Source organism: Acinonyx jubatus, chromosome F2 (genome assembly GCF_027475565.1).
Source record: "Acinonyx jubatus isolate Ajub_Pintada_27869175 chromosome F2, VMU_Ajub_asm_v1.0, whole genome shotgun sequence".
Taxonomy (NCBI): Eukaryota; Metazoa; Chordata; class Mammalia; order Carnivora; family Felidae; genus Acinonyx; species Acinonyx jubatus.
In genome coordinates, this window is record NC_069394.1 from 29,119,618 (window position 1) to 29,137,530 (window position 17,913).

General features: G+C 38.3%; 1 long non-coding RNA gene across 1 annotated transcript in view; it reads right to left on the bottom strand.

The window, feature by feature from the left end:
- The window catches only part of LOC113600607 (uncharacterized), a 54,977-nt gene that overhangs the window by 3,329 nt on the left and 33,735 nt on the right, over positions 1–17,913 (bottom strand). The window lies entirely within an intron of this gene.

Below are 17,913 nucleotides of genomic sequence, written 5' to 3' on the forward strand. Positions count from 1 at the left end.
TTTTTTAATCCCCTTTCCATACTATATTCTTTATGCTTGTAGCGATGTCTCTGGTACTTTGTCTCACAGGATCCCCTTAGGATCTCTTGTAGGGCTGTTTTAGTGGTGACAAATTCCTTCAGTTTTTGTTTGTTTGGGAAGACCTTTATCTCTCCTTCTATTCTAAATGACAGACTTGCTGGATAAAGGATTCTCGGCTGCATATTTTTTCTGTTCATCATATTGAAGATCTCTTGCCAATCCTTTCTGGCCTGCCAAGCTTCAGTAGAGAGATTGGTCACGAGTCTTATAGGTCTCCCTTTATATGTTAGAGCACGTTTATCTCTAGTTTCTTTCAGAAGTTTCTCTTTATCCTTGTATTTTTCCAGTTTCACTATGATATGTCGTGCAGAAGATCGATTCATGTTATGTCTGAAGGGAGTTCTCTGTGTCTCTTGGCTTTCAATGCTTTTTTCCTTCCCCAGATCCAGGAAGTTCTCAGCTATTATTTCTTCAAGTACATGTTCAGCACCTTTCCCTCTCTCTTCCTCCTCTGGAATACCAATTAGGCGTAGATTATTTCTCTTTAGTGCATCACTTAGTTCTCTAATTTTCCCCTCATACTCCTGGATTTTTTTATATCTCTTTTTCTCAGCTTCTTCTTTTTCCATTTTATCTTCTAGTTCACCTATTCTCTCCTCTGCCTCTTCAATCCGAGCCGTAGTTGTCTCCATTTTATTTTGCAACTCGTTGAGAGCATGTTTTAGCTCCTCCTGGCTGTTCCTTAGTCCCTTGATCTCTGTAGCAAGAGATTCTCTGCTGTCCTTTATACTGTTTTCAAGCCCAGGGATTAATTTTATGACTATTATTCTAAATTCACTTTCTGTTGTATTGTTTAAATCATTTTTGATCAGTTCGTTAGCTGTCGTTATTTCCTGGAGGTTTTTTTGAGGGGAATTCTTCCGTTTCGTCATTTTGGATAGTCCCTGGAGTGGTGCAGAACTGCGGGGCACTTCCCCTGTGCTGTCTTGAATAACTTGCGTTGGTGGGCGGGGCCGCAGTCCGACCTGATGTCTGCCCCCAGCCCACCGCTGGGGCCACAGTCAGACTGGTGTGTGCCTTCTCTTTCCCTCTCCTAGGGGAAGGATTCACTGTGGGGTGGCGTGGCCCTTATGGGCTACTTGCACACTGCCAGGCTTGTGGTGCTGGGGATCTGGTTATTAGCTGGGGTGGATCCGCAAGGTGCACAGGGGTGGGAGGGGCAGGCTCAGCTGGCTTTTCCTTCGGAGATCCGCTTAGGGAGGGGCCCTGCAGCACCAGGAGGGAGTCAGACCCACCAGAGGGATGGATATGCAGAAGCACAGCTTTGGGTGTTTGCACGGTGCAAGCAAGTTCCCTGACAGGAACCGGTTCCCTTTGGGATTTTGGCTGGAGGATGGGCGAGGGAGATGGCGCTGGTGAGTGCCTTTGTTCCCCGCCAAGCTGAGCTCTGTCCTCTGGGGCTCAACAACTCTCCCTCCCGTTGTCCTCCAGCCCTCCCGTTCTCCGAGCAGAGCTGTTAGCTTATAACCTTCCAGATGTTAAGTCCTGCTTGCTGTCAGAACATACCCCGCCCGGCCCCTCCGCTTTTGCAAGCCAGACTTGGGGGCTCTGCTTGGCCGGCGGGCTGCCCCTCTACTCCAGCTCCCTCCCGCCAGTCCATGGAGCGCACACTGCCTCTCCGCCCTTCCTACCCCTTCCGTGGGCCTCTCGTCTGTGCTTGGCTCCGGAGACTCCGTTCTGCTCATCTTCTGGCAGTTTTCTGGGTTATTTAGGCAGGTGTAGGAGGAATCTAAGTGAGCAGCAGGATGCGCGGTGAGCCCAGCGTCCTCCTACGCCGCCATCTTCCCAGGATCCTCTCCATACTATATTCTTTAAAAGGAAGTCACCCATACTTAAGCCACCTATACTTAGGTAGTGAGGTATTATGTTCCATCTCCTTGAGGGTGGAGATGGAACATAATTTATTTGGAATTCTTTTTCATGGGAGATTTGCCAATTCTCCCCACTTGTTTAATTATTCAATAATTTATTTATATTCATATGGATCATGGATATTTCTTTTATACTTTGGGCTATGATTCAGTATTACTTTATTTTGTTGCTCAAATGTAATTATTAATTTTACTATTAATAGTAACCAAGGAGAATCCATAGTGGACTTGTATTCTGCTGAATTCTATTCTGTAGTTGGAAAGGTGATTGTGAGGTTCAGGACTTATGTCTATTTTGCTCACCTCCGTACTCTCAGAGCCTGACTTTTGGCTCATGTTATGTGCCTTATAAATACTTTCTGGATTAATATCTGAAATACAGTATTGAGTTATAACTGCCATTGATTATAGAGATCATGGGTAAACAGATTTGTTGTTGCAGGACTTCTATCCAGGATCACAAATGTTTGATAGCCATGGAAACAACTTGCAAATTTATCACTAGACTCTAGAATGTCCTTTTCCACCCACACCACACTATACCATAATCACAGCTGGAACACAAAATGCCACTCTTCAAAGAGCTCCCACCGTGGGTATCATAGAGAAACATCACATGTACTATTGAGAAGGCACATGTATCCCATGAAATTCTCTGTAACATAAAATGGCCATGATGGTTTTCCCCCGCCAGGCTCTGAAATACAGTACAATCACAAGGCTGAAATAGCAAGCACTTTGTGACAAGAAAGAAAAACCCTGCTTCTTATCTGACTTCAAATCTCCCTTCATTTATCAACTGCAAGCACTCAGTTTGAGTTTGGAGTGGGAGCCTTTGACTACGTACTCTGTCATGTTCAGTTAGAGAATGAATCTTGAAATTCCAATGGGTGCCAGCCATAGTGGCACAGGCATTAAGTTGAGTCCATCCCTCTGGTGGTACTACACAGTGGATATTTGTCTAAAACTAGGGGCAAGTCCAAGCACTGGCTTTGATTTATAGTGTCTGGCAGTTTCTACTGCTGGGATCTTGGCCAAAGCCAAGTTCTCTCCCTCTGTCTGTCTTTATCCAACTCATTTCTCAGTTAATATTTTGAAGTATTCTTCATGAATCCCAAAATATGCCTTTTGGAGTTTCACCATGATCCTCCCAACATCTGTTATGCATTTACTTCTAAATCAATATTTTGCCAAATTCTAGCTCCTTCTGGATCAGTAAAATATGGAATTGAATTCTAGTTCTGTTATGAACTAGGCCAGTCATGAAAGCTCTCTGAGTCAATTTCCTTATCAGTATGACAAGTAAAATAATGCCTACTTGAATAAGATGGTATTGTGAGGGTTAGAAATTAGTTAATAAAAGTACTAGCTCATTACAGAAGCTAATTAAACAGTAAACATTTGTTTATTTGAAGGTGCAGAGGGAACTCTTTTCATAATATAAATTCAATAACACACTAATAAAAAAAAGTGGGAAATGTATTAGGAAATGATTCTTCAGGCGTTATTTGTATCCCTCATTGATGGGAAGTTGAACAGGTCATTGTGCTGATGTGGCCAGTTTATATTTTCTTGCTTGAACATTATTTTATTATCATGTCTGAGAATAGTCCAATTACTGAATTCTTTGGGATAGAAGAAAGTTGAAGGAGTTAAGACCAGGAACTAGACTCATCTCCAAGTATAGGTCAACAATGAGAACAATAGATTTGGTTTTGGATTCTACCTTAATCCTGAGTTAAGTAGAATCAGGTAGTGGAAGCAGCAGGGACAGAGAAGGAGCCAGAAAACCAAATCTGAAAATCAAGAAAATGTAAGAGAATATAAAATATAAGGGAAGGAGTAAGGCAGACTTAAAAACCAAATCTAGTGGATATGGGAACTGATCAGGTAACTATGAGCAGATCTGGGATCTTGAATAAGAAGAATTGATCAAGGATTTGTTTCAATTCTCATCAGTTTCTTAAAGAAGTTATAATTTTTTTAAATTTCTTTTTACATTTATTTATTTTTGAGAAACAGAGTGAGACAAAGTGTGAGTGGGGGAGGGGCAGAGAGAGAAGGAGACACAGAATCTGAAGCTGGCTCCAGGCTCTGAGCTGTCAGCACAGAGCCTGGTGTGGGGCTTGAACCACGAACTGTGAGATCATGACCTGAGCCGAAGTCGGACACTCAACTGACTAAGCCACCCAGGCGCCCCAAAGAAGTTATAATTTTTAAGGGTGCATATTACATAATTTCCTTTTTCCACACCATTGCATCTGCAAACCCATTCTGTTGGCTTGTTTTTTCCTTCGTACTGAATGAGGTTTTAGATACATTTCATAGCTTCTGCACACATTCTAAACAGTGACACGAAAAGTCTTAATTTTTAAGACCATAAACTATCCAATTTAACCTAATGTTATCACTACAGACCCTCCTTCAATTTAACACTTCTAGACTCCATCCCAACCCACATGCTGGACTTGACCCAAGCTAGTGGAGGAGAGAGCATGGCTAGCCACTTCTCCACCTTTCCCCAAAACTGCTTGGCTGCTTTTTCTCCCCATTTATAATTCTGCATCCAAGGTTAGAGGGGAAGGGCAAGGGCTGTAGCATGGAGGGAGGGAGTATGTGATGGGTACAGTTTTGCCCATCACAGTTGCATCTCTGGGACATTAGACACCTAAACATTCTTTATTGATTGGTGTTTTGTGGGTATTTAGATTTGGTTTCCTTCCCCTATAGAAGTCCACCCAGGAGGTCCCTTGACATAGGCAATTGCTCTGCTGGTTGACTGCTCTGCACCTTAGCTGAGATGAGCACAACTCCTCAAGGAGTTTGCAGGAGTTAAGTCCATAGAAGCTTCATTGTTGGAGTGCAGACAGCTCCAGAAAGCCCATTTTAGTGCAGATTGGGTATCCCTGATCAGCCTTCTGCCTTTAGGCTTTGACTTTTCTAAGAACTGTGACTAAATTTTAAATGGGCTCCTTCGCAGGGCTTTTCAAGGGCAGCAGTAAGTCTGTCAACAATCTTGCGGCTCTCCTCTAAAGAAATAATCCCTGCAGAGCTTCAAACCAGCTTCACCCCACCCATCTTCTTTATATAACCTGGAGATAAGCAATGGGCCAAGTATCACAAAATTGGAGTCAGAGTTTCTTGGCAGGTTATACATAGATGATATGGTGCCTATTGCTTATGGCCTTTGGAACTTGACCAACATTCCAAGACCACAAAAAGTCATATCTAACTGGTGATTACACAATAAGAAGCCTCTCTAAAACATTTTCCTGTGGTGCTGCTGTCTTAGCTTCTATCCTTGCATTTCCTTAGGAGAATATTGAAGGTGTCTGACAGTTTCTCATGCACAGGCTAATTTCTTCTTCTCAGAAGTCATTGCGTAAAATTCTTCTGTGTTTATCATTCATCTAATAAACTCTACCCCTTATTTCCTGAGTTATCTAGTATAAACAGTTTAAATCTCTCTGTGTCAAGTGTTTTCAAACTTTTTGAAGCATAATACCTAATCCTTTGGATTGTTATGAAGATTTGAATGAAACCCTGTTAGTTCAGTACTGACCACAGCGCCTTGTCTATAGAAAGCACTCGGTAAAAGATGGTTGAAAAAAGTTGTCTTTGGGGCACCTGACTGACTCAGTCAAAAGAGCATACGACTCTTGATCTCAGGGTGATGAGTTCAAGTCTCATGTTGGGTATAGAGTTTAATTAAAAACAAACAAAAAAAAAGATCAAAAAAGTCTTTGTGTGATGGATCAGCCTGTTTGATGGAAGGCTCTTCTTGTGAAGTTCTGGGAAGTAAAGTAGGGTTAATTCTGTATACTGGAGGTTTTGGTTCAAGAGTACCCTTCTGTAGCAGGGCAGAAGCAAGGTCACATTGATACATGCATGGCCCAGACAGAATGTTTTGGTGAAAAAGGAAAATAAACCAGAGATATTTTGACAGAACAGTCTGTTTTACATATATACAGTTTTTGAAGGACCAAATCTTGTCTCTTTATTTATGATGAAGCGAAACCGTGATAATAAGTGCTGTAAATCTGCCTGTTGGGATATAGTAGGAAATTATCCTGGTCAAACATTACCTGTGTGAAATGCATCTGAGTTGAGAGACAGAAAAAAGCTCCAGTGTTCATACCTTGAAAACAGTTGTACTACCAGCTATAAATGTTTTCAGTCTCTATCTCATCTTTAAGAATATTCTATGAGATTTTTCTAAATATCCTGCCAAGTTTCACAGATATTTCTGAAAAGGTGCCACCTATAAACTCTATCATCCTAATTAATAGTCATGAATGTGGTTTATTTAACAAGCTCCATTTTAGGAACGACACCTGCCCAATAGTTCTCTGTATCCTCTTATCTATTACCAATAGGTATATTTAAAGTAACCTAGCATGGACTTCCAATTTTTTTTTTTAAGAATCCAATTCCTAGCACTTAATGTTTTTACTATTTTTTGAGATAGTAGTTTAAATATATGGAAACCACTTGCATATAAGAATGGTCTAAAACAACATTTATTAGCCCTGAAGAAGTGTTTAGGCACCCACCTGTGACCCAGTTTAGGAGAAATTATGTGGCTAAAAGATTCAAACAGGGCTGATGAATTCAACTCAATTCTTTGAGAGAAGAAACGCTGACTGGGTTCGGTTTAACGTATATTATTGTAATCAAGACAAAAGCATTACCAGAGTAAAACTGGTCCCAAATATTTTTTAATGGACATATTTTGAGTTCCTGCTTTCCTGTTGATGAAAGGGAATTTTTTAATGGGCAACACAGTGTTCTAAAAAGGAAACCCTAATGACAGGGACAATTGTGGGACTGCATTCACATCTAAATGTGTATGTGGTTCAAGCTTTCAAGTAACTATTGCAACACTAGCTTATTCTATAATATGGTTAAATTATTCAAAACCAAGTTATTAAAAATTTGCAAGTTATTCAAAACCAAATAGTTAAGACATTTCTATGTTTTTTCAGTATTTTCTTTTTACATTATCTCTCTTCTATGAGAGGCTCAGAGACCTAGAAGATACAGAGTCTTGAAGAAAGTAACTCTGTGCTCCCTCTCTCAAGCCTCCCCATAATATTTAGTATATAAACATGTCTAGTATAGGGACAAGTGCTTAAAAATATCTTTGGAATCTTAAAATAGGAAATAAGTAAAAATCATAAAAGCTAAGAGAAGTAGAAGTTGAGAGAGGGATTCTCATCTACCTTGTCTGTGTGATGGACACATAGAAGGGTGAGTTGCAGGGTGGATGGCTGGATAGATCTGCTTTTCCACATATGCTCAAGTCTATTTCAACAGGTCAGGTAACACTTAGGATGCACCCTCTTCCAAAGAGCCTGGACATATCTGCCCTACTTATCAGAAGACAAGAGGAGCAAAACTGTCCTTGGGGAAAAAAAACAAAGACCTTTTTGTGTTTGAAGTCCAATTTGGCTGCTTAGTGATTATGTGAGCTGAGAAAAATCCCTCAGTATCTTCAAACTTCAATTTATCCAATATAAAATGGGTGCTTTAATACATACTAAACAGAGGTTTTGCTAAAATTCAGTAAGATAATGTATAATCCAACTTTTCAGACAAAGAACATTTGGACACATTACTTGTTATTTTCCTCACTTCATGGCAGGTTTCTTTAATAAAAAAGATACAGTGTAAGTTTCAAAGATGGGGATGTCTAGATTCAATACCCATCAAATATATTAGAAGCATCTTAACCATCAGCAGGCCAGGCTCTGATATCTCCTATGCAAATCTGGCTGCCTCAAAAGAAGTTCATCCAGACCCAAAGGCTATTCAATAGTCAAATAAATCCATTCAGTCAAGAACTATATGTTGGATGACTGCTCTGTGCTAGATACTATGCTGAGTTCTGTGCATACAATTTTTGCCTGAGCAAAGGTAAACTGACATACAGGATGACTTTAATTAAGACAAGTAGCTCCAGAATTAGAGCTATAGTTGCAGTTCCAAATTAAATATGTGATATGGCCATGTATATAAACATAGGAATGGTGGGGACTAAGCCACACCAGAGAGCTCAAATCTATCCTAAAGACAGTCACATTCAAATTAATTAGAAAGAAACTGTACTTCCCAAAGAAAATATGGCAGGCTGAATTTGTCCTGGTAGTTCTGAGTTTATGGTTCTGTTACATGGCCAGTTATAGAGATTAGATTTATAGCAAAAACCAGGAATGGGCTAAGCTTTATATTCTCCTTAGAACTTTTTTTAATGTTTATTTATTTTTGGAGAAAAAGAGACAGAGCGTGAGCGGGGGTGGGGGAGGTGGGCAGAGAGAGAGAGAGAGGGAGACACAGAATCTGAGGCAGGGTCCAGGCTCTGAGTTGTCAGCACAGAGCTCAGTGAGGGACTTGAACCCACGGACTGTGAGATCATGACCTGTGTTGAAGTCAGATGCTTAACTGACTGAACCACCCAGGCACCCCATATGTCCTGCTTTATGTGATATGGAAACAAAGAAATCCTAAGCAATTGAGAAATAGCTGTCTTCCAGATAACACATAGTGAACTAATTGATTTATTTGTTTCAGAATAATACTCTTATTCTGCCACGTGATACTCTACAAATCTGGTCCAAAAATCTTTTGATTTTCTTCTCTAACATTTTCTCATCTATGCTATTCTGGCCAAATGACTCTACTCATTATCCCTGTATGTGTTTTGCACTTTCCCACTTATGTGTCCTTGCTTCACCTGGACCGATTTTCCCACATTTTATCAAACCCAAATACTTTCCTCCTTTTAGGACTAAATCAAGTGTACTCTTTGCTTCAACTAAACCGACATTTTGTACATAATAGTTCTTCTTCGTGATATATATTCTTTCCTTGTTGCAGACAACAGAATCCACTCCAACTGGCTTAAAGAGAAAGAGATTTATTAAGTGGTACAGAACATCTCAGTGGCTGGAACAGTAGGAGGAGCAGCCTATAGGCTGGTGGTCAGTTCCCAGAAGACCACAGTACTCTCTTGGTACAGGAACTATTGCTACAACCCATCCCACACCCTTACTACTTCCCCTGCCACTTCAGCCATTAGAATGAATAGTTAGAACCTCACTTATTTTTTCCATAGCTTACTTTTGAGCCAAAGTTTTATACCAGCATATCTGATTGGCTGAGCACATATCACACATTTGCACCTTAGAGACCAGTAGGCGTGGGAAATTAGGTGTTCATTATATTGAGATTCACAGTGTGGGGGAACTTTGAAAATGTGGGGCAGGTAATCAAAAGATTTGGGTAAGCCCAGAGTGACACATGTCCATTGAATTTGGACTCTCTTTTACTCTGGATTTTGGCTCTGCTTGTATTCATTCATTCATTCATTCATTCAGTAAGGAAGTAAGTATTTTTATGAACTATGATATACCTTGTATTATGTTGTCTCTAGAAATCATTATCCTTAAGAAGCATACAGTTGGGAAACCCATAGAACTGTACAACACAAAGAATGAATCCTAATGTAAACTATGGACTTTAGTTAAAAAATAATGTATCAATATTGATTCATCAATTATAATAAATGTACCACATGAATGCAATATGTTTATTATAGGGGAAACTGAGGGTAAGAAAGGGGTGAGGGAATACAAGGAAATATCTATACTTTCTGCTCAATTTTTCTTTAAATCTAAAATTTCTCTAAAAATAAAGTCAGGGTGCCTGGGTTGCTCAGTTCGTTGAGCATGTGACTTTGGCTCAGGTCATGATCCCATGGTTTGTGACTTCGAGCCCCACACTGGGTTCACTGCTATAAGTGGAGAGCCTGCTTTGGATCCTCTATCCCCCTCTCTGTGCCCCTCCCCTGCTTTCACTCTCTCTCTCTCTCTCTCTCTCTCTCTCTCTCAAAAATAAACAAAACATTTAAAAATAAATCAATTAATAAAAAAGAAGCTTACAATCTAGAAGGTTGGAAAAACAATAAAGCAACAATTAAAATATAGGGAAAATAGTGTTATAGGACAGAGAAGAGAGTTTAAGTCATATTTTAAGGAGATTTGTTGTAGGAGTAATGGAAAAGTGAGGAAAGGTTTCTGAAAGAAGTAACACTTGGTTGTAAACTGCAAATGGGAGGGAGCACAGAGAAGGAAATTAAAGAGACTGGTGTGTGCAAATGGAGGATGTCTGAAAGTGCAGGACAAGAGAGAAACTGAAATTAGCTGAGCATGGCTGTAGTAAAGAGAGTGATGAGAGGGTCATATAAGATCAGACTGGAGACACCCAATGGGGTCCGGGCCATAAGGGCCTTAGATAAAAAGCCTCAGAGGTTTGGACATTGTCTTATCTACACAACAGTGTCTGCTTTTGGAAAATGTTTATCCGCAGAATCCAGCATAGCACCAAGCATATAGTGCTGTATTCATTGATGATTTGCAAATGCCATTACTTCTTCCATATCTATTGACATTCTACTTAGGGAAGGGCTTTCTCTTTTCCTCCATTTATTTATTTATTGGTTTATTTCCTTTTATCAGTATGGGCTCATGGATTTTTATTTTATTCAATGGGTTATAATCTGTTATTATAATGAATTATTTTGATGCTCTAATTGTCCCAGATTTGACAAATAGTAGCCTCTTCAAACTGGCATCTGCATCCTTCAACATGTCTCCATCATTCTTTGAGGACTTCTTTATTTTTTGGCAAGACAAAGTGTTCTGGATTAAAGAAAATAAAGAAACATGGCAATTGAATGCAAAATGAATCCTGGCTTAGTTCCTGGACCAGAAAAGAAAGGTTTTCTATAAAAGTTATTACCAGAACAAATGGCCAAATTTGATTAGGGCTGTAAATTAAATTATAGTTTTGTATCACAGTTAATTTCTTCATTGTTAACTGAGAGCATATTCTTATTTAAGGAAAATACACACTGCTGTGTTTAGGGGTAAATGGGGATCAGATCTGTGACCTACTCTCAAATGTTATTTAGGAAAAAATATCAATAGAAGTTGTATATATATGCATATTTATGTACATATGTAACATATTAAATATTATATATACATGAGAGAGATTGATAAAACAAATGTGGTAAAATTTTATCATTTGGGAAATCTTGGATATGGATATATGGAATTTTTTACACTGCTTTTGCTATTTTTCTGTAATTCTAAATTGTGTTAAAATGCAAAATTTAAGAAAATTAAGCAAACAAACAAAAATATGTTGCTTTTCTAGGGAGCATAAATTGTCTGGAAAGAAAAGGGGAGAAAAGAATCCAAGAAGGGAAGCTATTATAGGCATCTGAGGAGAAGTGGCCATGACATGGACCAGACAATGGAAGCAGTGGATATATCGGGTTGTAAACAGACTTCAGATACAAATTAGAGGTAGAATTGTCAGGACTTGACTATGAGCTGTAGGGAGGATGAGAAAAGGGACACTTATAGGAGGGTGCCTGGGTTTGGGGCTTTAGTAATTTGATGAACAGTAGTATCATTTACAGGTATAAGAACCTAAAGAGGGAAATTTTGCAGCAAAGGTGAAATCAAGAACTTTTATTTGGACATAAAAATTTGAGATGGGTATTAGTCATCGAAGTGCAGATATATGACATATGTGAGCAACTCAGTGGAGAATTTTGTGCTGGAATAAAACTTACGGGAGTAGCTGGAATAAAGGTGGTATTTAAGGGGCGCCTGGGTGGCTCAGTCAGTTTAGCATCCGACTTTGGCTCAGGTCATGATGTCACGGTTCCTGAGTTCAAGCCCCGCATCAGGCTCTGTGCTGACAGCTCAGAGCCTGGAGCCTGTCTCAGATTTCTGTGTTTCCCTCTCTCTGCCCCTCCCCCACCCACGCTCTGTCTCTCTCTGCCTCTCAAAAATAAAGAAACGTATTAATTTAAAACAGATGTTATTTAAAACCATAGAACTAGATAAAATTACCTACAAAGTGCGTGTTAAGGGAGAAGACAGTTTTGAGGAACTACCATATTTCAGAGTGGAAACATAGGACCTGCCAACTATGGGGCTCAGTGCAAAATAGAATTGCAGAGTCCTTTGTTAAAAAATTATTGAAAATTTCAAGATGGTGACAACAGAGCATTAAACCAAGTTGGAGGCCCATCTAAGGGGGGCGGATGGGCAGCCTGGTATGACTACCCAGGTTGCACATTTATGAAACCAGTCCTGTACACAGAGAAGGAAGCTCCAGTAAAGGACATATAAAAAGGAGCATTCAGAAAGGTGAATCTCTGACCTCATAGAAGCCAGGTTAAGAGAATTTTCAAGAAGAAAGGATGTTGGCTATTTTGAAAATGTTTAAGTATTTTCATCAGAAGTAAGAGAAATCTCTGTGAACTTGGCCACATGTTTTACTGGACAAAAGTCACTTATGAATATTGGACAGAAAGACCAATAGAATAAAGCAAAGGTAAAGAAGCAGATAGAGTGAGTGTACTTTATCTGTTTGAGGAAGTTTTGCTCTGAAGAAAAGCAGAGAGGTTAAGTGATAGATGGAGAGGAACTTGAGTTTTTAAAGTGAGAAATGGAAGAATTTGTAGGCTGATGAATATAATCCAGTAAAAAAAAAAAAGAGTGGTAAGAGAAGGAAACATCTGTTTAATTGGATGACATCTTTAGCAGTTTCTCTGACTGCTTGGATACAGGCACAGATGAGGTTTTTGGGAAATTCTCCATGGCACTATTGTGTCTCTGCACAGATTGTGAGCAGAAGCACTGACTATCTTTTCAGGGACATTTGTGTAGTGAAAGGGCTTGGAGAATAGAAATAATAGACTCTCCCTCCAGAATAAAAGGCTGGCATGCTTACTCTCCAGCATAATAAAGATAATGTCTTTAATATATTGGGCATGTTTCCTGCCAATTACACCTGATTCAGGTTCTGTACGATTAGGGCTCCTCTTCTGTAACGCAGCCCACTGAAGGTACAGGTGTCACCCAAACCTCGCTGTGTCACCCTGTGGGAACTGGGACTCAGGGAACCAGAGGAAAAATGCCGATGCTCTGGCTACCACTACTGCAGAGTAATAAAACTCTTGTCTCTGATTCAGGAGGCTGTGTCTTGTGCCAGCATCCATGAAATAGTGGCAGGTTGGCTTGTTAACTTGCAAGTAGTAAAAATAATTAGACACTTTACAGTTCTTGACAATGAGCTCCAAAGGAAGCAAGAGGCCACATAGTTGAATAGTTTAATACCTGAAGAGAGGGATTAAAATCCTGGGATTATAGACTCTAACCTGGAAAAAACAGGCAAGTGATGGGGCACCTGGGTGGTTTAGTTGGTTGAGCATCTGACTCTCGATTTTGGTTCAGGTCATGATCCCCGAGTTGTGGGATCAGGCTCCACACTAAGCACGGGGCCTGCTTAAGACTCTCTCTCTCTCTCCCTCTGCCCCTCTCCTACATGCACTCTTCCTCTCTCCTTCTATAAACAAACAAGCAAGCAAATAAATAAGCAAACAGGCAAGTGAGGTGAAATATGGTGATGAATAGCAAATCTGTGTGCGAGGGAGTGTGTCTGTGTGTGTTGGGGGCAGGTAGATGTTGCAGAACTTCGTTAGTTGGAAGAATTGTTTGGCTGTATCATCTTAGGTAGGGGTAATACATCATAAGTTCAATTCAGAGTGTGGAATGCTTGAAATCAGTATTTCAGAGGTGGCATAGTTGCTGGAGGCAAGGTCTGGATAAGTGGCTCAGGTTGAGTGAATAAAAGTTTGGGGAATGTTTCTGAGAATGTCTCAGAGCAAGGAAGGTATTCAGGCTTTGATACTAAATACTTACCATGCTAAGTCCCTAGACAATTTCTCTTTGCCACAGCTTTTTAAAAAAATATAATTTATTGTCATGTTAGCTAACATACAGTGTATACAGTGTGTTCTTGGCTTTGAGAGTAGATTCCTGTGATTCACTTACATACAACACCCAGCGCTCATCCCAGCAAGTGTCCTCCTCAATGCCCATCACCCATTTCCCCTTCCTCCTGCCCCCCGCTCCATATCAACCCATAGCACTTAAAGAAGTTTGGTGGAAGTGGTCAGGGTGAATGTCTAGTTGTTCTCTTTGACCGCACACCCCTGTGATTCTTAGTCCTCATCTGTGCCCAACACAATCAGTTGGTCTCCTTTGCCTTCAGCCTTCTTTTGGAGACAATGAAAAGCACTCACTAAAGTTTGGAAGACAGGAGAAGGGAAAGGATTTGGTCGTTTCCCTCCTCCATTTCCTCCTTGGTTTTGCTGTGGTTCTGCTTGTGACTACATCTCTCCCAAATTACAGTTTCTGTCAATCAGACCCGCTTCCATGACCTCCGCTCTAGCACCTTTTCCTCATTTGTCCCTTCAGGCTTGTGAGCCATAAATGCTTCCTAAAATTGCTAGTTACTATGCACCTCAAAATCACAGGTTGGTTCCCTTAATCCTGCCACACCTCAATAAACAGCTTCTCCATTAGAAAGCCTCTTCCAAGTTCCGAGTTCCCAGCTGTGCCATCTGTTACATGCTGGGACCCCAAGTGATGCAATGTTATTGGGCAGGGAGTTAGTGTCACAAGGTGGGGTACGCAGAGAACATTCTTACTGAAAATAGAAGAGACAGCTGTTCTCTCACCCAGCTGTGATAGGGTGTTTTATCTGCCAGGTTTGGTGTCAAGGTTATGGCTACTTTAATACAAATGTATTAGAAAGTCTTCATGTTTTCCTAGGAACTTGAGTATCATATGAAGTTTATCATGAAAAGTATTTATTCTTTGGAAATTTGAAAGAAGTAATTGATTCAAATATCTGGACTGAGTATTTTTTGGAAGTAATTTTAGAAATGTTTTAAAATTTATGTTATTGTCTTCTGTTTTTCAATTTCATTGTGAGAATTTGACATTTATATTTTTCTTTCAAAAATGTCCATTTAGAGATGGTCAAGTATGTAAGCATGTGCTGTATATAGCTTTCATTCAACACACTCATCAGACATTTATTGATTGGATTTTATGTTCCAGGTACTTCTCTAATTTAAGATATCCATATCTAGATTTTTCCTCTTCTCATTGGATTTCTTTCAGTTATATTTGATTATATATACCTATTTTGTTCAATGTTTCTAGAAATTAATTCTTGAATTTATTAATCTATTTGAGGAAATTTTGCTTCATCTGCTTTTATATTAATGTATTCATATACTATCTTTATGATTTCCATATTCTTACTTTTTAAATTTTTATTCTATTTCTTAATTTTCAAATGAGCACAATTTTCACTTACTGTTGTAAAATTTTTAACTTTTTTCTGTTTCCAAAATTAAAAATAGCTGTCATATAAAATTAAAAACAAGGTTAACATTAAGTACTTCCAATGAAATGAAAGTTAATATTTTAGTATATATCCTTCAATATCTTTTTCTGTCCGTATGTGTCAGTATTTTGGGGTTTTTTTTGTTTTAATTTTTTGCAAAATTCAGAGAAGGATATATATGTGCAAAGATTTATAATTTGTGTTTTTTCACTTATAGTAGAATGAAAACAGGTCTTTATACTGTTGAATATTATTCCAAAATTTATTTTTAATGCATGCTTACTCAAACACTTCATATGTCAATTCTTATCCTTCATTGTTAAAAAGTTATAGTAATTCCCAAACTCAGGTATTATAAATAGAATTTCCATAAAGATCACTGTCATTTTCATAGTTGGCATGTATATACTTGATACTTATTAACAAATTACACTCTCACAGAAAGTACATAAAAGTGCCCATTCTACCCACCCTCAAGAAGATCTTTTTTTTTTAAGATTGTTATTTTTTAAGTAATCTCTATGCCCAACATGGGGCTCAAACTCACAACCCTTAGATCAAGAGTCACATGCTTTACTGCCTGAGCCAGCCAGGTGTCCCTATTTTTTAAAACTATTTAGTTATAATTTTTTTGTTTGAGTATCGCTGATACACAATGTTACATTAGTTTCAGGTGTACAACTGCATGATTTGAAAAGTTTATACCTTATACTATGCTTACCACAAGTGTAGCTACAATTTGTCCCATTACATCACCATTATAATATTGACTGTATTCCTTATGCTGTGATTTTTATTCCTAAGATTTATTCATTCCTTAACTGGAGGCCTATGTCACCCTCTCCCCTTCACCCATTTGGCCCAATTCTCCACCCTCCTCTGCCTCTGGCAACCATAAGTTTGTTCTCTGTATTTATAGGTCTCATTCTTTTTGTTTGTTTATCCATTTGTTTTGTTTTGTTTTCCTTTTCTTAGATTCCATTTATGAGTGGACTCATATGGTACATGTCTTTCTCAGTATGAATTATTTCACTTAGCATAATACTCTCCAGGTCTGCCCATGTTGCCTCAAATGGCAAGACCTCATCCTTTTTTTTTTTTTTTTTTTTGGCTGCATAATATTTCCATATATGTATATACTACGTCTTCCTTATCTATTCATGTATCAATGGACAGTTGGGTTGCTTCCATTATCTCAGCTATTTTAAATAATGCTGTAATAAACATAAGGGGCATATATCTTTTCAAATCAATGTTTTCATTTTCTTTGGGTAAATACCCAGTAGTGGAATTATTGGATCTATTTTTAATTTTTTGAGGAATGCTGTACCTGTTTTCTATAGTGGCTGCACCAGTTTTCAGTCCCACCAACAGTGCATAAAGGTTCCTTTCTCTTCACATCCTCACCAACACTTGTTATTTCTTGTCATTTTGATTTTAGCCATTCTACCTGGTGTAAGATGATATCTCATTGTGGTTTTGACTTAACGTTTCCCAGATGATTAGTGATGTTCAGCATCTTTTCATGTGTCTGTATGTCTTCTTTGGAAAAATATCTATTCAGGTCCTCTGTGCATTGTTTAATTGAGCTGTTAATTCTTTCGATGTTGAGTTGTATAAGTTCTTTATTTTTTTGGATGTTAACCCCTTAATGGATATATCATTTGCAAATATCTTCTCCCATTAAGTAGGTTGTCTTTTTGTTTTGTTACTGATTTCCTTCATTGTGCAAAAGATTTTTATTTTGATGCAGTCCCAATAGTTTGATTTTGATTTTGTTTTCCTTGCCTGAAAAGACATATCTAGAAAAATGCCAATAGCATTTTTTTAACAGGACTAAAACAATTCTAAAATTTTTATGGAACCACAGAAGACCTCAAAGCAATCTTAAGAACAACAAAGCCAGATTTCAATATATACTACAAAGCTGTAGTAATCAAAACAGTATGGTACTGCCCCAAAAGTAGACACATATATCAATGAAACAGAATAGAGACTCCAGAAATAAATCTATGATTACATAGTCAATTACTCTATGACAAAAGAGGCAAGAATATACAATGGGGAAAAGAGAGTCTCTTCAATAACTGGCACTGGAAAAATTTGACAGCTGCATGTAAAAGAATGAAATTGGACCACTTTCTAATACCACACACAAAAATAAACTAAAAATGGATTAAAGACCTAAATGTGAAACCTGAAACCATAAAAATCCTGAAAGAGAGCACAGGTAATTAATTTCTCTGACATTGGCCTTAGCAACATTTTCGTAGATAGAGTTTAGCACTTTTTGGTTATTAGTAAAGCTGAACATGGCTTCAAGTTTAATATCTGCTCATATTTCTTCTTCTTTGAATTATGTTCATATGTTGTGCCCATTTTCTCTCTTAATGTTAGTGTAGAAGATTAACTATTTGTCCCCTATATATTGGAAATATTTTTTTCTCAAGTTATGATTTTGCTGTTTTATGTTGCTTTAAATATTGAAGTTTTATGGAATTTTTACAAAAAACTTTTTTTGTGTAGACATATCAAAGTTTTATTAAAACTTATTTATTTATTTATTTATTTATCTATTTATTCTTATGCTTAACAAAATTTTTTCTCCACAGAGATCAGACATATAATTTCCTTTTGTTTTTCTCATTCATCATGATTTTTTACATGTATGTGTATATCT